Source organism: Thermobia domestica, chromosome 9 (assembly GCF_964235325.1).
Source record: "Thermobia domestica chromosome 9, izTheDome1.hap1.1, whole genome shotgun sequence".
In the NCBI taxonomy this organism is placed as follows: Eukaryota; Metazoa; Arthropoda; class Insecta; order Zygentoma; family Lepismatidae; genus Thermobia; species Thermobia domestica.
The window spans coordinates 160,092,268-160,117,211 of record NC_137462.1 but is presented as its reverse complement, the minus strand read 5'-3'; the positions used below and the strand labels follow the sequence as shown (position 1 = coordinate 160,117,211).

At 33.4% G+C, this 24,944-nt stretch overlaps 1 protein-coding gene across 2 annotated transcripts in view; it reads left to right on the top strand.

Annotated features, from left to right (window-relative positions):
* The first annotated feature begins 15,882 nt into the window (after nucleotides 1-15,882).
* LOC145695142 (uncharacterized) overlaps nucleotides 15,883-24,944 on the top strand; it is a 74,150-nt gene continuing 65,088 nt past the window's right edge. Inside the window, exon 1 of one of the 2 annotated variants that reach the window (XM_081772077.1) lies at nucleotides 15,883-16,025. The gene's annotated coding sequence lies outside the window, so the exon portion shown is untranslated. Of the gene's footprint in view, nucleotides 16,026-16,053; nucleotides 16,178-24,944 lie in introns of those variants that run through there. The other variant, XM_081772078.1, reaches the window with a different exon arrangement.

Genomic DNA, 24,944 nt, shown 5'->3' with positions numbered 1-24,944 from the left:
AAAACTCACTCGTTGAACTCCAAGATATTCCATATTTGTAGTTTTATTTTTTTTTAAAAAAAGAAGCAAGTTAGTAAATACGTTCTTTTAAAAAGTTACTAAATTATATATTAATATTAAAATTTTATTCCATTTTATTATAAAAAATTTGTCTTTGAAAATAAAATATGTTGTGTGTGTGGTTGCCTAACTCGCAAATACTTGCTGTTACATGAAAGGGAAAGGTGGTAGTAGTCATTTTCAACTACACCAAGGATTTTCTACGTTCTCTTTTATATATATAGATAGACAAAATTATCTATATATATAAAAGAGAACGTACAAAATCCTTTGTCCGCTCATCACGCTAATACGGCTGAACCAATTTCTTTCATTTTTGGGGGGTTATTAGGATTTGGACCCTAGATGGTTTTTATCATATCACTTTAATTTTTAATTACCAGTGTCTTGAGATAATTGACCATTCAAGTGTCCATAACGTACAAATCCTTTGTTATTAGTTCATCATAGGTAAAAATAAACGTATTTATATGCAACCCGCATGACCGTGTCACTCGGCGGGTTAACATAAATGACAGGCGATATACAGCGGAAAATAGCTTGAATCTTCTGTTTAAAATTTTTTAATTGATTTGCTTATTTTTACAGACACTTTTACAATATGCCAGCACCGGGATGACCGCAGCGAAGCGGGGCGGGTTAACATAAATGACAGGCGATATAATGTTAAGATTTACTGCAATCTTCTATGGTTTTTATCATATCACTTGAAAGCGAAAAAGTAAAAATTATCTAAGTAACAAAGTTTATTGCGTTCCGGGGTGACCGCAGCGAAGCGGGGTGAACGCTGCTAGTCTCCTATATACGTTAAAATAGTGTACTGTGTTGAATGTAAATAAACTAAGACCGGCGTGCAAGTGTTGCCAACCTATTTTAATCTTCTGAACACTTTCGAGATATCGAAGTTTCGACATAAATTGTGGAGAATGTCAGAAACTTGTCTCTCGGCAAGAAGCATTAAGTAAAAATCAGTGTGAATATGCTTTAATTTCTGACACGCTAAAGTGTTCATTTAAAAGAAACGGATGTTGAGTACTTTAAAAATCAAAGACAGTTATGGTTTCGTCAAGTATGTTAAAAGAAATGGAGTTTTACTATGTATAGTGATACACCCGAGTCAGTGTCTCCATCTCTCGCTGAAATTTATTCACTGCTTCAAAGTTTGAAAACTGAAATCGAGGAATTAAATAATAAAGAAAGGGAAAAAGAGCTAGGGAAATGGTTGAATCTCGCGCACCAAAAACTTGATGAGGCCATGGAGAGAATCAAAAGGCAATGCGGGAAAATAAGTGAGTGTACGAAAACAATAGAATAGTTGAAAGATGAAAAATTTGCAGCTTAAAAAGCAACTAAAAGATGTTCAAGGTGAAGTAGAGGAACTTGAACAATACGGTAGAAGAAATATAATTGAGATATATGGTATACCAGAAAAGCAGAATGAAGGCACATATGAAATTGTAAAGCGTATTGGTAGTATATTAGATGCAGAAGTTAAGCAGGAATCAATTGATGTCTGTCATAGGCTTAAGATACTCCTCAATCAAACAGCTGGAGGTATTATTTTCAAGTTTATAAGACGAGAAGGTAAGGATAAATTCCGTGCGAGGAGAAAAGTAAAAAGTAACTTAAATATAAATCAATTCAGTTATATGAGTGACATTATAGTTTACATTAGTCAGAGTCTAACCACCTATAGTGAAAACATTTTTGAGCATGTTAGGAAATTGAAACAGGAAAAGAATTATGCTTATTTATGGGTTGACAATATTGGGCCGACTTTTCTGAGAAAAAAACAAGGGAGTCCTGTAATTGAATTAAAAACTATCGAAGATGTTGTAGTAGTGTCATGAGCCAAGAAACTGAGGAAATCTTATAGCATAAGATAAAGTCATGTATATGGATGACAGTTAAATTAAACGTATATTATCAAAATGTTAGGGGTTTAAGAACGAAAACTTGATTTATATTTAAGTACTATGGAGTGTGATTTTGATATAATAATTATGACAAAAACTTGGCTTCAAAGTGACATTATTGATTCTGAACTATTTACAGTAATTACAAAATATTCACAAAGGATAGGGTAGGGGTGGTGGAGTACTTATAGCAGTTAAAAATAATTTGGTAACAACTCATATAAAAAATTAAAAATGATCTTGAGAACTTATGTGTTGAGATCCATGTATATGGCAAAACGTTTTATAAGGTAACAGTATGTATTACACCTAGTTTACTTTTAAGCCATGATACAGAGTTGTATAAAATATTTCCGCAATACGGCGGCAATCCCTCTTTCCGACGGCAACTTCCTGATGGGGTACCTAAGAAACGAGAATCTAGTGTTAAAAAGTATCAATGTTGGTTTACAAAAGAGATAATTGATATGTTAAAATTAAAGGAGTATTATAGAAAACATATGAAGGATTCTGAATATAATAGTGATATGTGTTAAATAATGAGAAGGGATTCAAAGAAAATGATACGTAAAGCGTATGCATGCTATGTTAAAGAAAGTGAGAAGGGAATTTTAAAATAATATCAGATCATTTCCGACTTTTATAAAAGGTAAAAGAAATAGCAATAATTTTAGTAATAATGTTATGACGTTGAATGGTGTTTTACTGGATACAACAAACAAGTGGCCGATGGTTTCGCAAATTATTTCCAGTCAGTATATGATTAAAATTGTAGCATCATATAACTGTTCTGGCTCAATACAAAATGGAAGTAAGTAATAGTTTGATAATTGATAAAATCTCAGACAAGGAATATAAAAGAGCCACTAAAAAATTAAAACCCAAGAGAGCATGTGGACCGAACGGAATTCCTCCATGTCTGTTAAAAGCATATTTCGAAATTTTATATCAGCTATTGATTACGTCATTTAACTTAGTACTTAAAACACAAACATTTCCCAAAATTTGGAAATTAACTAGGGTAATACCGGTTTTTAAAAGCGGGGATAATAGTAAAGCAGAAAATTATCGAAGAATAGCCATAGTTTGTGCACCAATGAAACTTCTTGAACAAATATTATGTGATCATATTTTCAATCACATAAAAAGCTATATTTATGAAAATCGACATGGATTCTATCCTGGTCGGTCAACAGTAACAAATTTACTTAATTTTATTCAATTTGTTCAAGAGGTTATTCATAATCGTAATCGTGTAGATGTAATACATATTGATTTTGCAAAGGCCTTTGACATGATGAATCATGATATATTTGTTGGAAAACTTTCGATGTTAGGATTTTCATCGCGATTACTCAGATTATTCACATCATACTTGAGTCAAAGAAAGCAATATGTAAATATTAAAGAGTCAAAATCATTTTACTACAATATGAATTCCTGAGCACCACAAGGCTCAAATTTGGGGCCTTTATTATTCCTCCTCTTTATAAATGATCTGCCAAGGCATGTTAAGAACTTCAAATGTGTATTGTATGCTAATGATGTTAAGTTGTATAAGGAAATACAAACGAATTGTGATATATTAAAACTACAAGATTTAAATAACATATACGGATATATATTTGGAGTATAAAAATAAATAAAATTTTAACATTAAAAATGTAAGTTTATGATATTTAGAAAACAAAGGATTGTAAATGAAACTCTACCATACTCAATAGGAAATCAATATTTGGAGGTATGTTTATGAATAGGGACTTGGGAGTTACATTTAGCAGCGAAATATCATTTAGTAAACACATTTTATTGATCATACAAGATGCCTTCAAACAACTGGGGTTCATAATCAGAAGCACTGAAATGTTTACAAACGTAAATGTAATTGGAACACATTTTAAAAGTCTAGTAGTGCCAAAATTGGATATGCGTCAGTGAGCCGGGCAGCAAAATGTAAAACTCAAGTAAACCAGATAGAAACAATATAAAAAGATTCCTAAGGTACTTATAAGAAAACAGGACAGTCTACTCTTGTAAATAGAATATCTTACTCTAACTTGTTAAGTAATTTAATTACATTAAACTTTCTGATAGATGTATTATTGCATAAGAAGTATGTCTACACAAAATAGTAAATGGCGTATTTGATAATAGTGAATTTTTACAATACATTAAATTTAGTATCAGAGACAATGGTACAAAACACCTAAAACAAATACATTGGTCCAGTGGCGTAGGGAAGGGGGGGGCCCGGAGGGGCCGGGCCCCCCCCCAAAGAGGTCCGACAATGTACTTTGGTACTTTGATGTTTGTAACTTTTTATATATTTTTATGTTTATATATTTTCTTGTTTGTAATTTTTCTATATGTACCTATAACAGCACTTGGGCCCCCCCCAAACACACATCCTGGCTACGCTACTGCATTGGTCAGAATGTGTAAGCTGTATAAGAATATAACACAAAATGTAGAAGACTTTGATCTTAATCAGGAAGCATTTATATAAAGTTAATCAAAAGAGATTTTTACTGAAACTTGATACAGAATAAATAAATAACTATAGGCGTAATGGAAGACATCCTATGTATTGATGTCTTCTTGCTGGCACGTATATATGCGTATGTCTATATACAGTATGTAATCATATTTGTAAAACCTATACACGTGTATTGTATGTACTTAAATATGTGTATGTGAAGATATTCAAAAACATAGCGTGTTGTTTATAGTGATATCTATTATTTAATTTTGTGTATCTGAGAAGAATTTATCTTGCCATTTTTTAATTTTCATTTTTTCTTTTTCACTGCTATAATTTTTTCTTTTTGTTTTATATTTCTTTTTTATCACTTAATAATATAGTAATTGTTTCTTTAGTGTATAATAGATTGTGCGAGTCTTCTGTAAATGGAGAATTTCTGTTGAAGATAAATAAATAAATATTCAGCAATGGCTACAAAAGTTCAACAGCGGTGATTTCCGTCTGCTGGACCAACACAGTCCGGCAGACCATCAACTGCAATGAAAAACGTTAAAAAAGACCACATTGAAGTATGTGTAACCACCCGACAGCTTATTAAAACGACTGGGTTATCTGTGGGTATTGTTCTAACATTAATACAGTCTTTAGGTTACACATTTGTTAGGTAAGGTTTTGTGCCTGTTGGGTGCCACACCTTCTCACAAAGGAACGATATGTTAATTGTGTCACAGCGGATGGAGGATATATTGATTAACATGTGTATATACAAAGGATACAAGTTTATGCACACAAAATTTCATGATCCTGGAGCTATTAATTAAAAAGTTATGGCCCATTTGCTAAAGCTTTGAATTTCCTTTGTAGACTGGAGGTGTTCAAATAGTCTTATAGTAGCAGCATACCATTCTTTTGTGCTATAGAATATGTAAGATAATTTTATTTCATATAAATTTCGAAAATGAGAGATTTTGAACCACACGGAGCTCTCCCTCTTGCGGATAGTCCCGCTTATTTACAAAAGATAAAATTGGTTAACTGAATTTTTATTTTGCTGTCTAGATATTTATCGTTTTACCAAATGATTTTTAACATTAGTAAGGATAATTCTAGACCTAGCAAAGAAATTTCTTCTCAGTTTCCTATCTATCTAGCACCATCCTCGATATTTCCAATTGATTATCCTCAATACCTTATAAAATTCCTTCTATGAACCCTAAATGATGTCATTGCATATTTAAAAAATCTTTTCAAATAGAATGCAATGCACGTGACTATTATAAGTTTATCCTAAGATCTCTCGAAACGAAGAAATTTAGAGTAATGACACTAAACACATATATCAAGTATACTGGTATTCTCCTGTGACTTGCGATGCATAAATTCATCCTCATGAACAAGTATTCCGTATGCAGTCAGCATATTCATTAAATATTACTTAATGTCCTAAGCATTTTGAACATAAAGGACATTTTATGCTTGTATGTTTCAGTAGACTGTACTGTAACAAGTGCTGGCGTCTTGACATTAGTTAAATGGATTTGAAAATTAGCAACAGAAGACTAAAAACTATAATAATAATAATAATAATAATAATAATAATAATAATAATAATAATAATAATAATAATAATAATAATAGTAGTAGTAGTAGTAGTAGTAGTAGTAATAATAATAAACATGAAAACCATCTAAAAATCTATTAATTGTTTCTTTATTTTTTAAAATTTTGTACCAATAAATACAGAAACATATGTAGGAGAAAATCAGTAAACTTCATTTAATGAAATGTAATGTACGTATCATACAATTATTGATATAAGGTACAAATAATGCACAAGATATACAGCTTACATTAGCGAGTAATAAAGAAACATTTATTTGTCACAACGACTACAACAAACACTTCAAATAGTCCATTATCTTAAACTATCTCATGAAACATCAACTATTTTTTAAAAAAAAACTGAAACAAGTCTCCCACTTGCACTAAATTGGGACATTCTTTAGGCTGACTTCAGTGAACAGATCAAGGAAATTGAAGTATTGTGTATCATTCGTCAGGATCTATTTCAGTTCTTCAGCTTTAAAAAAATCTCAGTAAGAACATGCTTACGTTTTTGATTTAAAGTTCGAGTGAATTTGAATTTTAGTGTTCTGTGTCCTTACTTAACAAAGAAGTTTATAAAGGACAGGACCTACTATTGACGTCGGCTCCGAACTACGACGATGCAGTTGGCTGGTGCGTAGACCATTATGCAAGAACAACCCTTACAATATATAAGCAGTTCATCACCTGCTATCTTACCTCCAACAGAACTGAATTAAATAATCAAGCTATAAGTTCGAAAAGTGTACTTGACTCAAATAGAAGAGCTTAATTTTCTAATCAAGGGTGAATTTAGCATGCAGGTTGTACTCATGAAAATATTTGGAGAACATAATTTTTCATTGAAAATGGTGCAATCGAACTCGGGAATGGTACATTTTGGTGAAGAATGGTAAATTTGGGGGGGAAAATGATAAATTTAGTTAAAATGGTAACTTTGGGGAAGAATGATAAATTTCAGGAAAAATGATAAATTTGGATGAAGAATGGTAAATTTGGAGTGGAATGATAAATTTGAAGGAAGAACAACAAATCTGGGTGAAGAATGGTAAATTTAGAGGAGAATGATAAATTTGGGTGAAGAATGATAAATTTGGGAAATAATGACACATTTAGGTGAAGAATTATAGATTTGGGTGAAGAATGATAAATTTGGGTGAAGAATAGCAAATTTAAGGGGAGGAATGGTAAATTTGGGAATTTACAGCCAAGCTTTTTGGGGAATGGGCATTTCTGGGTTGAATATATTACTCATCGTCGACAACAGGGCCATAGTAAGAGTCTGACAGCTACAAGGGTTTTAATGTTTTAAGGGCACACAAAACAGCTGCTTCGTGATATTATTCCTACTTACTTATTATCCTATAATTCTAAAATAATTTATCTTGTGGGTTCTGATTATTAATATAACGACACTAACACAGAGCGACATAAACTTTACATTATAGCTCATAAATTAACTAGAATTACTGGTCAAACAATGTGCAGTAAAAAGAAGTACGGTAATATTTACGAAATCTCCATTACTATGTTATTGTGACCACATGAAAGAAGGCGAAAACAAGCCATGGACTAATGTTTTGGAAATTGTAAACAAATTCCAGGGTCCAGAAATTGTTTCAGTGAAAGGGGAGTCTTTTATCTCCCCTCATATAGCAGCTATCAAATACATTAAATATAATTTCCCGAAATAGAAAATAAACTAAGACACAATAACAGACAAGTAAAAATATTTGTATGTTAGACACTAACATTTTATCTTTTTTTTTTCGGTTTGGCCTGATTCAGCCTTCCGTAAAGGAGGTTCGATGGACTTGATAAATTACTTTTATTTTCAAAACATCGGAATATGTATTTACTCAGGTATAGTTTGATCGCCAACTGACTCACGTCATAATCACCAGGCAGACAAATTAAACCTGACAAACTTGTGGTTGAAAAATGAAAAGAGTTGAGTTTGAGTTTTTGTGTTTAACGTCCTTAATACTACACCGAAGTTGTGAAATACGAGTCATACTATCAATATGGGCTCTTAAGTATTCACCAAGACGAATTCACTGCAGCCGGCGGATGCACATACACATGCCACCGGTCTAGATCAATACTCACAGTATAGAGGCTTTTGCTCAAATTATCTCCAAAAATTCTGAATTACATGTACAGGAGGAAAAAGTACAGGAAAACCGCACTTTACTAGATCGCACCAGATCAGGCTATGACATTAACCTAAAAATACATCTGCCTTCCCTGCTGATATATTGGCTAGCTTGCGCGCTCTTGATGGACGTGGCTCTGGGTTCGATTCTCGGTGGGAGAGTCTTAAATTTGAACGCACTAAGATAGTTCTGATTCCACCTTAGGCTGTAGGCCTACGTCTCATTTAGCATTGATATTAAAAAAGAACGCTAAATTTCAGCGAGCAAACCAGTGTAATCAGGCCCAATTTATGGTAAAATTAGGCAAAAAAAAAAAAAAAAACGAAATAACAGAGTATTTGGAAGATTATGAGTCCAAAAAAGGCCTGAACTTTAATGAAATTCTTAACTCCAACATTAAAGAACATAAAATTCCGGTTCTATTAATGTAAATGCCATGTAGTTATTTTTGAGTTAGAAACATATCTCTTTAGAATAACAGGATATATAGGGTGGTCCAAAAGTAGGTATACAGTACCGTATTGATCAGCTCGTTAATTTTTGTATCATTTATTATTGTTGTCCATCAGATAGACTTAGTTTCTTTATTATTCGCTCTTAATGTGTTTTTACTTACATCTTAAGCTCGGAAGAGCCGAATCAAATAAACCCATAAACTAGAATGTTATACTTGATCAATGCAAGGGTGTACACTTACTTTTGGGCCACTCTGGGAGTGAGTAGTGGGATCCGGATCCCCCGCCCCGATATCCCGACTTTTCTGTAAATTTAGTTTAAATTTAAGTTATTTTGCAAATTTGAATATAATGTATCCTCATATTGAAATTGGACCACTCCCGAAATAAACTCCTGTGTATTACGTCAGCAGAGTATTATTTAGGTGTGCCTATTCATGTTTCTTCTATGAATTCCAAATGATATACAAACACTTGTAATACTTGTATTGTAAATAATAAATATAGTGTAATACATACCTTTCTGAACCTCATATCCGTTGTTTCGTAAAAATATTCTCCGTTCCACATACTAAATGGTCCTTCGTATATGCAAATAAGTGGAGTGTATGTGATAACTTTTATAATGTATAAATAAAATTATGTTTAAAAAGATAGAACTGATTTGATTCCATAGAACACTAAAACTATGATAATTAGCTCATTAGTGAAAGATAATAATGGAAAACGAGTATTGTTGCCGATAACGAATAACTAACTGGAAATGTAATAAATATTAACTGTTTCCATGAAGTTGTTATGTTGTATATTATTTTATTATTGTCTGGACAATAAAATTATACAACTTGCGCTTCTTCAGTCATGATTTAATTTTCTCGTGCATTGTATATTTGATTCTATCATGTTGCAAAGGTATTTCGCTTCGTAAAATAATATAGTGCTTTAATTTCATTACAGGACACTTGTAAACCAAAAAGTAACACTACAAAAGAGGTGTCTGCCTTTGGTAGACGTTGAATAATGGCTCATCTACATCTGAAGAAACGATAAAGTTCTCACTATATACTTCATTTTTCTGAATTCTTGTTAACAACATAATAATCATAGTAATGAACAATGAAATATTTTTTTAAAAGTAGATCTTTAGTATACCGGGTGTATCAAAAGTCAAGGCCTATGGGCGAACTCCATTATGGGATGTTGTAGAAAATGGAAAGAGAAGAAACTTTTTGGAAATAGACGGTTTTCAATCCAATATGATGGGATTTTTGCAATCGCACTAGCCGTTTGGACTCCACACTTGTAATGTGCCCTAACGTTTCCAGTTGAGCAGGCCGTTGGATCTACAACGAGATACTTTGTATTTTGGGCAGAAAGTGCTTCTACGCAAGCACTATGCTTGATATAATGTTAATTTAAAAATAACAAAAGAAGAATGTTTTTAATATATGTAAGAAATATACATTAATGGTATAATTGGTTGCTATGTAGGTGTTTATAGATACTCAGTGGACATGTTTGATTGCAAAACAGTTTGTGTAAATATACGTTAAAAGAGAATCAACGAATAAATTATTTACTACTCATCATCGACTTGTAATTTCAGTATAAAAGGTGAGAATACTAGTGGATATAATTACGGAAGATATTTTAAGGTGTGAACAATTACGGCCACTAAAGATTTACTTATGTTATTAGCCGAACCAGGGTTGGCGACCACCTTTGGTGAGTCGTTGTAAAATTTTGGTGCCGAAACCCGGGAACTTTGTAAATTCATATCCTGAAGTACAAAGTAAGGGGTGAATTTACTTCAGTAATAAGGTTCATGTCTACGAACTTAACTATACTTAGAAGTGGTAAAATAATCACAAGAAAAATTATGATCAGTGAGGCAATGGAGAAAGAAACTGGTGACAGTGGTAACGACGAACAAAATACAGCTTCTGTTGTACCTGAAGTGTTGACATTTGAAGACAAAATCTTAATGGCTTTACAGCGACAAGAACAAAAGTTAGCCCAGATGTCGGAAGAATTAAAGCATACGGTTCAGCAGAAATCCGAGGAATCCAGTAAACAGTACGAGGAATTAAGTAGACGGTTGGAGCAAATTGACCAAAATTCAGAAGATACGAAACAATCTGTGATCCAGGCGGTGAAAGACCTTACATTACAATTTGATGAAAAGTTAAAAAGAGTATCAGAAGATTGCCAGGATAATTACAACCATGTAATCCAAGAAGTCAATTGTGTAAAAAAGAATTTGGAAGTAATAGAATCTTCTGTACGGCAACAAAAGATTCAGGTTACGGATAATTCTAACCAAATACGTGCGAATACTCAGTTGATATCTACATTACAAGAGGAAATTAGGACGTTGCAGATTAAGGACAACGCATACCACAACAACATGACTAATGATCGTTCGGAGTTCCCTTGTTCTCAAGAGATGACATCGCATTCACCCGTAACAGATCAACGTGGACATCACATTATCTCATCTTCAAGTAATCCATCCGATGAGAACATTATTTTGGAAAGGATACATCCAAGAAATAAAGATGGGCGGAAAAGAGATGGTGGAACCACAGATAATGTAGTAGGTAAAAATTGTCAATCAACACGAACACGAAATGGTGAAAGGAAGGTAAAGTTAAGTGTAAAGATGAGTGAAATACGTGCTATGAGTAAGTTTAGTGGTAAATGTAATGAAAACGTTACCTCTTTCTTAGAAAAATTTCAAGATGAGTGCAATATAATGTGTATAGATAAATCGCAATATATGAAACTAATTCCTCATTTATTACTCCCACCATGTTCTTTATGGTTTAAAGCAGTACGAGATCACATTAATACATATGAAGAATTCAAAGCAGCGCTGATTGCAAATTACGAAAACGACTTTTTGCTTGCAAACAGAGATGCCACGATTAGAAACCAACCTTTTAATCCTCGTTTGCACAAATCTGTTGTCGATTTTGTCGTGAATACATATAACGAATTAAAAGTCGTAAATCCGTTGCAATCGGAATCCAGAGTAATTGCATCAATTCGAAATTTGCTACCGTTCAAACTACAACAGATTCTGTTTTCTACCCAGTGTATGAGTTTCAATCACCTATTAATGCTTGTCCAATGTTATGAAACTCAATACCACGCTCAGAACCATCAAGCAGGATTAGGCAAAATTAAAAACAATTCAGATCACCTTGTACCTGTTCGGAATCTAAATATCCGTAATGCAGACAATACGGAATATAACCTAAGTCGAGCAAATTTCAACAATCAGAACGGACGAAATAGGCGAAGATATGTTGGGAATCCACCTAATCTAACCAATCGCGACAATAATTATGTCAGATCACTTAATCGAAGTAGACTCAAAAACGCACGAAATACATGGCGAAATTCCAGGAATACAGTAAACTACATGGATAGACGTAATCATAATTCAAGAGATGGCACTTCATATCAAAATCAAAACAATGACGCAATTCATGTACAAAATAACAACGCGGAACATAATCACGATTGTGCAGTACAATGTACTTTATTAGAATCATATGCAGGTACGAATTTAAATTGACTGCAGTTGATGAAGTAAGGGTTAAACCCATATCAGCTATAGATTCTTATGAACATTTATCTTCAAATTTATGTGTTAATGTCAATAATGAAAACAACCCTTATGACTTTTAAATATTTTATCACGTTTGTTACAACAAACGATAATTTTCAAATAATTTTAATTCTTTCTTGTTAATGTGAAGAATTATAGTTCGATTTATAATTGATTAAAAGCAAGGGTTATTTATATTATATTGATTTGTGTTGAAACTTTGTTGTCAAAGATTATGTTAAATATAAGATTCATTCTATTAAGCTAATTATTCGACGACTGTCTTTATGAGCTATCTTATATGTTATTCGAATAAGATCCTTTTGTATCATGACATCTTATTGATATAATGTATAATTTAAAATATCATCTAACTTAATTACTATATAATGCGCCCTGGAATGATCAAACATCTTTTTCTTAATATGATCGTTTTTAATAATGATTGAAACTATTGATTATTGTGATTTATGTTTTAAAATGTAATTGTCTTTTACAATTTTTGACTTCGCACCCTTCAGTGATTAGATTAATAAGCGACGACGTTTCTATAATAAAAAAAATAAATATTAATGAAATAAAAGATTTATTATAAATGTATTTCTATAAAGGAAGCTTAATAAAGTTATATACGAGGGTCGATCAAAATGTAAAGGACGTAATTAATAGAATATCATTATTATAAAACGGACCAGTGGTTCTTAAATATAAAAGCTAAGCTCACTTGTAACTTTTATATTCAGTCCCGTCGTCGGGCGACATTTTATACAACGAGATACTTTGTATTTTGGGCAGAAAGTGCTTCTACGCAAGCACTATGCTTGATATAATGTTAATTTAAAAATAACAAAAGAAGAATGTTTTTAATATATGTAAGAAATATACATTAATGGTATAATTGGTTGCTATGTAGGTGTTTATAGATACTCAGTGGACATGTTTGATTGCAAAACAGTTTGTGTAAATATACGTTAAAAGAGAATCAACGAATAAATTATTTACTACTCATCATCGACTTGTAATTTCAGTATAAAAGGTGAGAATATTAGTGGATATAATTACGGAAGATATTTTAAGGTGTGAACAATTACGGCCACTAAAGATTTACTTATGTTATTAGCCGAACCAGGGTTGGCGACCACCTTTGGTGAGTCGTTGTAGATCGGAACGTTAAAGGCACCCAAAAATGGCACGAAGAACGTGCACATTGTTCTATGAGAGGTCCTAATACACCTCAAATCCGTTTCTCAACAATACTGCATTATTGGTATCATCATTATCATCATCATAGGTATTCTGCCATTATTGGCAGTCACTTCCCGCAGCTGAGAAGCTTCCATGCTTCACGGTCTTCCATCAACTTTTTCGTCTTCAAGTACAATTTTTCTGTTTTGATATGGTCCATCAATTGTAGTCTCCTTCGCCCCCTCCCTCTATTTTCTGCCATCATACCCTCTAGCACGTCCCTCACGATACAGTTCTTTCTTAGTCAATATACCAACCAGTTTCTCTTCCTCTTCTTAATAATATCTAAAATAGTTCACAATAAATAAAGAATGACATTTTTAAATTGAAAGACACTTAAGTTCTTAGACTACTTTAGATTCCATAGAAAAGTGATACACTTACTGAGTAATATAACCGTAAATGAAAGTTTTCGGGTTTTGCAGGAAAGTATGACAACTTAGGGCACAGGGTATGAATAGTTAAAACTTTTACATCTGTTGCTCAGAGGTTTCTGGTTTGATATCGATTCATGGGAACTGGAGATGGACAACATCGTGTCTATCGAGTTTTCTCGAGATTTGTCCTATTCCCCACCCTACCACCACCCTCTGCCATATAAGTTATAACTATTCACTTGAATTTTATTCCGGTCTTCTTCATTCTAAAGGCCATAAAGTGAAACGTTAAACTGAAGATTTCATTAGCCTTCCTCCCTGCTCTAATGACGACTTGTGGCAATTGCTAATTGGGCGTTTGGTTTTGGATCACGAGGAACAATCCATTGATGGGGAGTTCGAGTTCCACTGGAAAGTTTAGGTGTATTCAGAGTCAGATTTAGGTTTGGTGAGGCCCTAAGCTATTGAAGGTAATGGGGGCCTTTAAGTATCAAGATAAACGTAGGCTCACAATATACAGAAATGAAGAAACTAGTGATATTTTAGGAAGCAAGCTAGCAGAAGTGTCCCCATCACGTACGTCATATGAGTCTACACAACACAAAAAACTGTTGCTATATGTAGATTTTATTTTATTTATTATTTTTCTTAAATTTTGGAAATATACAATAAAACCAGTTGTGTTCTTTAATTTTTGGGGCCCTCAAGAGAGTGGGGCCCTAAGCTATCACTTGTTTAGCTTATACGTAAATCCGGCACTGGGTGTATTTAACTGTTTTCGAAGTTTCTCTGTCGAAGTGTCCTTTCAACTTGATCAAGGTATTGAATCGTTTGGTTGTTGTTGTTAACTGTATGAAGTTCGATTAGTCGTGAAACTAAGATCATTCCGCCAATCGGGAAGTGCTTTAGGCGTCATACTGTCATTTCAATAGTAACCACCAAAAGGGAAATAATTCATCTAGATTTCATAAGGATTCATTCTGTCAGTTTCAGTTAGGATGTGTGTCACTGTTAAGAGTGTGCGTGTGTCAGCATTAGACGTATGTGTGTCATCGCTAGAAGAAGATAAGCAACAATAGATATAATCTGCTACTTAAAAGTACATTTCTACATACACGTACATAAATAAATGAGCAACCTGATTCCGTATAATAAATACAATCATTATTGGTAACGAACGACATACATTTAGTGTCATTTAAATTCGTTTTCTCTCGAAAACTACGCATAAGAATTTACCCTCAAGCAGCTGCACATCCAGAAACTTTCGTTGGAAAAGGTCCAAGCTTTTGATGGTGTCCAATACTCCAAGCCACTGCGTCTATGTAGTATTGAAAGGGTATTATTCTGCACCCGAAAATACGATAAGTAATTGTAAAATACGTCCACCTATATTTTCAGGAAAAAAAAAATAGAATTAGATTGTTTTTATGAGAGAAAGAGTACAAATGAAGTGTAAGATCAAATATTCATTCTCAGTCAATCATTTCCCTATTAAACAAAGATAGTTTTACCGAGAAAGTGTACAAATGTATGTTTAGTTTCGAAGTTTTAGGGGCCCGGACCCGGTGAACCCCCTTGTAGGTGCCTCCTGCCCACCGCCGTCCCTGTTGATCCACTTTTGGTATATATATATATATATATATATATAATCTTTGGTCACTTTTGTTTACCATTAAACATTAATACAAGCAATATTGTAAAATTTTGCATTAAATATTCGTACTTAAAAAAGTATTTGAATGAACCAATTATTGTGGGCGTTTTACGTACGTAAATAGTGTTGCTTTGATGCATTATCCCGTACTTTTCCTTTATATCTTTTGAGTGGTTATGTGTTACAGATTGCTGCTGCTGCTGCGAGTGTTTTTTTTCTGTTAATGAAATGGAAATGGCCTGCTGCTCAGTCATTGTCGTCCGTCTTATGTATCTACCTGAGCTGAGAGCCTCTGTCTGTTATGGAAGGAAAAGAAGTAGGTCGCAGGTAGGAAAAGTAGGATGCTTTTAGTATATATCGAGGCGAAGGGGAATCGCCGCATGCACACGGCACTGGAACCTTCACAAAGCTCGTACCAAAACCATCCGCTCCGATAGCTACCGACAACAGTAGGAGGTGAGTTTTGTTGCCTTCTTCAGTACAGTACATAGCATTCTCCACATATTGCTTGCTTGTTCGCAATTCTGTGAGCGTGACGGCGCATCAACTTTATTGTTTGCTTGTTTACTTATTTCTTTTTCGGAAATACAACAAAAGTGCTTTTGTGCGTAAGTGACCATGCAGTTCATACAGTATTATTATTTTTATTTTTTCTATACACGTACCAAAACGCGCCCGTGTGTGTATATATATGTGATGTGTTGTTAGTTTTATTTATCTTTTTGTGTATGTGGTTCAACTGTGTGATGACTATAGTGTCATTTGTCTCGTGCGGAAGGGTACCATACTCTCTGTTCATTAAAAAAGAATATACTCTATATTTCTGGATACTTCCAGAAACTAGGAAAATATTTCATTTGTTATCCATGATATATTCACTACTATTGCATCCATGTAAACAATGATTATTGTTCTCCTTTTCATGCAAATTACATGACATTAAAAAGAAAAGTAGGTGAAAGCAGGCCCGCAACCAGAAATTTTTGTTGGGAAGAGTTCAATACTAGAAGACATTACGTCCATGTTATTGAATAGTTTTTTATTCTGCATTCGAAAAGACTATAAGTAATTATTAAATATTGTCACCTACATTCTCGGCAAAATGATGGAACTAGATTGTTTTTAGTATATGAAAAGCAAGAAAGAGTACAGAAGAAACGTAAGATCAAATCCTTAGGCTACAAGGTTACATCAATAATTTCTCTGCTAAGTCAACTAGTAAACTAGTATATGTCGAGTTATGAAAATTTGGTTTGGGGGGTTCCGGACTCCCCACGTGAGTGCGCCGAGTACATATGAAAAGTCAATTGTATCAATTGACTATTCTCCAATTGTAGTCAAAATACAGCCATTTTGTTTTCTTTATTTTTTTAACGTCCCACAATTATGCTCCGAAGCTAAGAAATAGATGGATTTTCAGTTTAACGTCCCTTTCAGCAGCGAGGCTATATGAGACGGGACCTACTAATTAACGTGTAATCCGAACCACAGGAGCTTCCGTCGGGAATCGAACCCAGGTCTCCCACGTCAAAGGCGCGTACGCTAACCGCTTAGCCATAAAGAAGCTTCCGAGGCTAAAAGAAATAGTAAGAATGATGATAATGAACGGATTAATGGAATGTAGGAAGTGGGAGAACCCGAGAAGCCTCACGCACATTGTGTTTGCCCAGTACAAGGCCCACTTGGCGATAGCTGGGATCGAATCAGAGATCTCACTCATTAGAAATGGGCACTCTATGATTGAGTCACCCTGACCCTGTAATACAATCTTCTTCACTGAGAGGAAAATATTTTTAAAAAGGCTGACTAGAGTAAAAATTTTAATATATCAGGGTATATACAGTATATAGAGCTCCTAGATTATCAGACTAAAAAGCCAGGACGACCTATGAAGTTTACATTAAAACTTGGGATAATCTATGAAAATTTACAGTACAATCATAGTAATGCATTTGTTGTTTGGTTTAACACCATAATTAGGTAAGTAGTAAGTAAACACTTACCAAAAGTGAATGCCAGAGAGAGATTATTCCTATCAGTTGAGTATCGGTGACCAATGAAAGAGGTATTTTTTTTAAAAAAAATATCCCATGAATCTCCTCCTCCTTCTCTTCTTGTTGTAAGCCTTTTCCCTAGATAGCTGCAGTCGGTTTTTCCGATCAATGTCTTTCATATGTTTTTATCTTGTGTCATATGCACAGTGAATTGCCAAACCAAACATGGATCGAGAAAAGAATGTAAATATCGCACGAATGATGTTAATTAATGATGATGTCGGAGAAGAACCGGGACATTCAGAGTTTTGAACATTTTTCTTGAGGGGAAGGCGGATGATGTATATCCGGGACGTCTGGAAGCCATATATATAAAGTTAATATCAAGAGTGTTGATTTCTATATGTAAACCTACCTCAATTACAATTTTCAACAAAAACAGCAAAAAGAAATAGGCTTGTTGCTTTCGAAATTTGGAAAAATAAATCTTTCCTATCTTATTATTCATGTGCTTTACCTTCTACAGAATTCAATTACTGTGTCAAAATTTGGAAATAATAATAGTTATAACAAAGAAGTAGTATAAAAACGAAAGGAATTATGATATACACAATTCCGCACTGATCGGTCATGACATTTTATGTCATTTACTTATTGTTATCCATACAGGTATTAACTTAGTTTGAACTTCTGTTCGCAATTTATTTTCACTTATACTTTAAATTCGGAACAAACCGATTCATTATCTTACTCAATTGAAATATACTTGATAGATGCAGGTCTGTATACCTACTTTTGGACCACTCTATATACTGTATAATAGCAAACTCTTTTATGGAGCAAAATACTGTATGAAGTTCTATGTGTATGGTCGCAGGCTCGGTTCTCAGTTAGATCTATTCAGATTTCAAATTAAGTTATTTATATACGTCTCATATAGATTTGGTAGTGTAAAACATCACCAGAAGTCACTATAATTCAATAGGAAAAGAGAATAATCTTCAGATTTTATTCTAAGCTCCATAGAAATCAAAAGTTAACTTGTTCAGGATACTTCCGTTTTGACCTATTTTTACCAGTCTGAAAATTACGGTATTTAATTATCTATCATTTTTTCTTCATTGTCATCTTTAGGCTAATCATGACGTATTGTAGATTCAATTCCATTCGGAAATTATCAAATCTGCCGTAAGCAGTGTAAAATGCAATCCTATAGAAAAGAAATACTGGTTCACTTCACTGAAAAGACAATCTATGCCTAGAGACAGTCTCGAAAATCACATTTACCGTTAGTTTATTGTGGTGGACTTAACTAAAAGTTTTAAAAAAATCGAAAGTGTTATGCAATTAGGGTATCCGTGCCCATTTTGGGAAATACCTTTTTTAAAATGGAGATAAAGTATCATTATCATGCCAGGCGTTTGTCTTAAATTGTGAAACTTCAATGTACTACAGTTTTTCATTAATGTTTTCGTCTTATCCACTTCAATACAATCCGCACGCCATTCCTTGTCTTATTTTCCCCATATCTTCCACCACATCCCTTACAATATAATTTATTCTCAAAGAACCTTCATACCAGAATTTTTCTTTCTTTTTAAATATTTTTATATAATTCATTTTTCATCTATTGTGTAACACTTTTTCATTTGTTCCAGTTTCAAGCTTCTAATTTTCTTCATTCATTTCTAATTTGACATGTTGCATGTGTCTCCTCATGTTTCATTACTTCTTGTTGAAAAGTCCGCTGAAATAAGAGTGTGAGGAAGAATGAAGAATATTAGATGGATCGAACAAGAAATCAATTAGGAAGTGTGAGGTATGACAGAGGAAAAGGAACTGGTTACAAGATGGCTTGAGAATAAATTATATGCTAAGGAGGAAATTGAAAGTACAATACAAGATATTAGAGAGAGTGAGAGAAAAAAGAGAAATACGCTACAATTCATGGATGGTCTTGAAACATACAACTTCTACGTCGGTATGAAAAGGTTAGATAAGGACCTCAATACATTAAAGCTTCTCAATTTATGGCAAGTGATCTTCTAGTCATGGCAAGACACATATGATGATATTATATATAATAAGAAAGTTTCATCTTCTGGGGGGCGATCGGGGAGATCGCCCCCTGGATCCGCCCCTGATATACTTCAGTATTAGTTTAATGTTAATAAGTAGCTTCGTTATCGTAAAACATCAAAAAGAAGTCCGACTTTTACAATTTTCTTGAAAACTACGCTCTCACACATATCATTTTGTTCACGTCAATGAGATCTATTAATTGGTATATATACCATATTTTGACATTTCATTTTCGTTAAGCTATTAATATTGTAGAATCTAAAAAAAAAGTGTTAAGACTTTTCTTTTCGCACACACTAACTCATCGTAAGCATTGAAGATCACTTACTGGCTTATTTTTTCTTTTTTCTCTCTGTGTGTGTTTCTCTTTTATTTCACGTCATGAGCTGGCAAAGATTTGCGGAAGGCAAAAAAAAAAAAAAAAAAAGAAAGAAAGAAAGAAAGAAAGAAAGAAAAAGAAAATTGAGGAACACACAGGAGCGTTTCAAAATCTTGTTCTAGTCGTCATTTCGTTAGAAGCTGCTTTTACGAAATCCACATGTGGGTCAAAGCCTCTTCGCGCTCATGTCACACATTTTACTACTGTAAATGAGAGATCTTGCTGTCTTGTTTGCTACAGGACATTTCAGAGAATACATAAGAAGAAGATATGTATGTATGTATATACATACTGTAGCTTTACAAGTGTTAACTTTCCCTTACAAATCAAGCAAGTAGTTCCTCATATGCTTAGATGAAAACATTCTTCCTGAAGATGACTATGCGCTATGGCGTTTGGACAGTGCTTACTGATCAATTTCGTTGAAGAATAAATCATCTTTTCACAAAGAAAGGCCGTAGTTGCACAGAATTTGAATTGAGATATAGAAAATTGTGTGCCTCTTACAGTTAATTAAAAGATGCAATGTATTCTGTGTACATCCAGTTTTTTCATTATAGAAGTTAACTTATACAAAAACATTATTCTTGTACTTAGTACTTGTAAAATATACCTGAAATACTATATATATATATATATATATATATATATATATATATATATATATATATATATATATATATATATATATATATATATATATATATATACATTTATGTAAAACATTTGAAAGGTACATTTGAAGCCTTTCTCCCCCTTAGAATACACAAATCAATGAATATGACATCATCATCATAGGTATTCTGATATTATGGATGGTCATTTGTCGCAACAGACAAGTTTTCATTCTCCACGGTCTTCCGCTAACCTCTTCGTCTTCACGTATTTTCTTTTCTGTTTTGATATCCTCCATCACTTGTCTCATTCGTCCTCTCCTTCTCTTTCCTGCCACCATACCCTTTAGCACGTTACTCATGATACTGTTCCTTCTTAGTTCCAAACAGTTTCTCTTTCTCTTCTTTATAATATCTAAAATTGCATTTTCTCCCCCACCATTTCTAACACCCTATCATTCGTTTTCCACTCGACACAGCTAATTCTTTCAATTTTTCTCCACACCCACATTTCGAAAGCTTGCTGTCGTTTTCATCATTTGTGCTTAACGTCCATGTTTTTGCTCCATACAGTACAATACTGAAAAATCCAGGTAGATCCCAGTGGATCTATATTGTAGACCCTAATTTCAAAAAATTGCTTTTGAACGATTCAATTCTTTCCTTATTAATTCCATTTAAAGAATGTAAAACGCGAAATTAAAATATTGTAGAAATTATTCCTTTTCCCAGAAATGGAATTTTCAAAAACGTTGAGCCACGCATCCTATTAGTTTTAAGAATGAATTTATATACCAAGTTTCATCTCCCTAACCCGTAAGATATTCTATTTTTGGTATATATATATATGTTGAATCCTCCCCTTAGGATAAACATTGTAATGAAAGTGACATACTGAAATCCTGCATCGAGCCTATACTCGAAACTTCATTTCAAACGAAGACACTGTATGTATTTGTATAGCGGACATACAAGCATACGTTCAGCGTAGTATTTCTTCCAAACGTGTTTTTGGGAGGGCACTGCCCCCGGGTCTCTCAGAATGCCCTCCAGAGGAGACTAAAACTACGTTTATAATATAATAATAAATAGAATAGTACCAGCAGGTGCCCCCCGGAATACTAAGTGTGCCCCCGGAACATTTTTTTCTGAAAGAAACACTCATTCAGTGTATATATTATAAGATAAAATACGTGTATAATATAACCAAAAGATTCTATGTTGGACTGGAACTAAGGATTAGAATAGTACCGACTTCCTAATAAGGGAACACCAAGTTTTGCTTTATTGCATTCAATGAAATATTTATGCATAGTTTGCCTTTCACATCTTTGCAGCTATGTCAATAATACAATTAGTATTAGATATTATACAGTTTGTTATTATGTACACTTAGAAAGACTCAATCAATTTAGACAACTTTATCGGTTTAAAAATTAGGACTGATGAGTTTGTTTTCCTATTAACATGAACAATTTATTTTTTTTTTTATTCGTCGAAGCTGTATGAGACATGAATCTACAGTTTTATGACAAATATGAACTATATACTGTGTGCTGTTAACGGAATTGATGCCAGGTCCCCCAAACCCAAAGACGCAAACGCAAACTAGCTATCTACATACGAGGAAACTTTTATTATGAACGCATATTTCAATCTGTGAATAAGAACAATTTCACATAATGTCCATACTTCTTTTTAACTAGACATTCTTTTGATTGGAAACAGGTTTTAGCAACCTAATTCATCGTAACATAACCGAATGATTTCCTTTTTTTGGTGCTCTTTGCTCATTCCAGTGTAGTTCCTATGAATCTTCTCCTTAAACCTTTCTTTCAGTTCTCTTTTATTTATTTATTTTTTACTACGGACAGGATGACTCGAATTATTGATTTATAAGCTTGTAATGCTTGATATACAGGATCTGTGATCTAGATGCTTATCTGATATTTATATCCTCAGTTTCGCAATATTTTTGTAGTCAGTTATTTTAGTCACTTATTTTGTAGCCACTTATAATTTAAATATATTAGTATTTATTATTCGAATTCTGGTTGTTTCCCTTCTTATTTTTGTAGTCAGTTATTTTAGTCACTTATTTTGTAGTCACTTATAATTTAAATATATTATTATTTATTATTCGAATTCTGGTTGTTTCCCTTCTAATTATGGAGTGTTCTCATCATTTTTAAAATTAGAATGCAATGAGGAAAAGTGTAATTGTTTAAATCTTTTGATGATAAAGTTATGCTTTGCATACATTATACGCTACCAGGATCTTACTTGAAACTTAAAATAACCCACATTTTAGTCAGAATGTGTGACATATACTAAATTCTTTTGTGAACATATTTACTGGGAAATTGCACTTTCTGCTCACCTGCTCGTGTCACGATTATTTTGATATTAGTTTAAGTCAAGACGAAAAAAAAAAAATGCTTATAATTCTAACAACTTACCGTAAGCGAGATCTACCTACCTGTGAAAATGAAGTATAAGAGCATGCTTTATAAAACTAATTTTGGAAATATTTATTTTTCCCATTTTACTTTGTGAAATTTTTAATGTAATTAAAAGATCTTAATCTAAATATTCTGAAATAATTATGTTGTATATAAACACTGAGGCATGGGTGCTCATATGTAGGTTTTCAAGACGCAAGTTGTACCCATGAGATTATCCATTGGAAATTGTACAATGAAACAGTCTAATTATATAGGTACATTTTGGAGGGCAGAATGGTAAATTTGGGGGCAAAAGGTAAATTTTGTAGCGAAAGAATGGTAAATTTGGGGGTAAAAGGTTAATTTTGTGGCGAAAAAATGGTAAATTGGTTGATTAAAAATTTTGTGGCGAAAGAATGGTAAATTTTGTGGCGAAAAAATAGTAAATTTGAGGAGTTTGCGCCCAAACCCCTGAGGAAGGGGCATTTCTGTACCGAGGGGACTATTTCGTCCAGAATAGACAGCAATGTAAATAGAATTTTATTTATTAAAATTGAAAATACTTACTTTCCCTTTTGAAAAATCAATAGAGTAAAATTTCAAATTTATTGTTTCTGCTTCAGCCACAAAAAATATAATTTTATACTAACTACTGATCCTCCAAGTGAACAAGTTGGTACCATTAAATACCCGGTCGTATGAAGGGTACTGAGTCTTTTTCTCATGAGATAGCGATAGTGTCCCAAATCTCAGGATAAATGAGTCGCAGCGGGTCAAATCTAACGTCATTTACAGCTGACTGTTGAAGCTAGTAGATTCGCTAAAAATGTTTGAATTCTTATTATGAGACGTACGGTATTGTGCAGTGTGCCTTAAAATTGGACTACATTTTTCAATTTTATTTCTATAAAGGCTAAAATCTGCTAAGGCCTACTAAGAAATTTGTGCTATTTATGGACAAGATTCGTTATCAAAAGCAACAGCTAAAATATGGTTCAGTTGCTTCCATTCTCTAAATTTCGATGTTCAAGATATTCCTTGCAGTGGGTAACGAACCACAGCTAAAATGAATAATATTCTGGCACGCGTTGGCATGCTTGTAAGTGGCTATGAAATTGCCAGTGATCTAAATATCCATCGCCAATGTTAAATCATTTGTGGAAAGCTAGGAAAAAAGAAGAAGGAGAAGTCGAAGTTTAGATGCCACATGTTCTGACTCAAGAACATAATTGAATTACCATCTGGCAATCTCTATTGAAATGTAACAAACTCGAACCAAATCTGAAGCGCATGATCACAAATAATAAGAAGTGGAAAACTTATTACAATTATGTGCGATAAAGATCGTGGTCTAAGCAAATAGATGCTCCACAGCCTGTAGCAAAGTTCTCACTGACGCCCAGGAAGGTTACAGGGTATCTTTGGAGTGATCGGAAGAGTATCGTGCATCATGAGCTGCTGCTATTAGATGAAACGATAGACTCGGACCTGTACTGTTGAAATTATCGCGAATGCACCTACCAACTCAAATTAAATATCCGGAACATGTTAACAGAAAGGATAGTATACTATGCTTCAATGTCAAACAGCATACGACTCGTTAGAAATTGAGAGAACTTAGTTGCAAGGTTTTAATACATCCGCCGTATAGCCCACTCTTGACTCCGTCAGGCTATAATTTTCTTTGGTCTCTGCAGAACTACCTGAATGATGTTAAGCTACTTTCAAGAGACATGTGAAAACCAAGTGTCACCTCTTTTAAAACCGTAAACTACAGAAGTTCTATAGCAACGGGATTATAATGTTGCCCGTAAAATGGCAGACCATTTAAGAAAAGGATGCAGATGCGGTTTCATAGTATA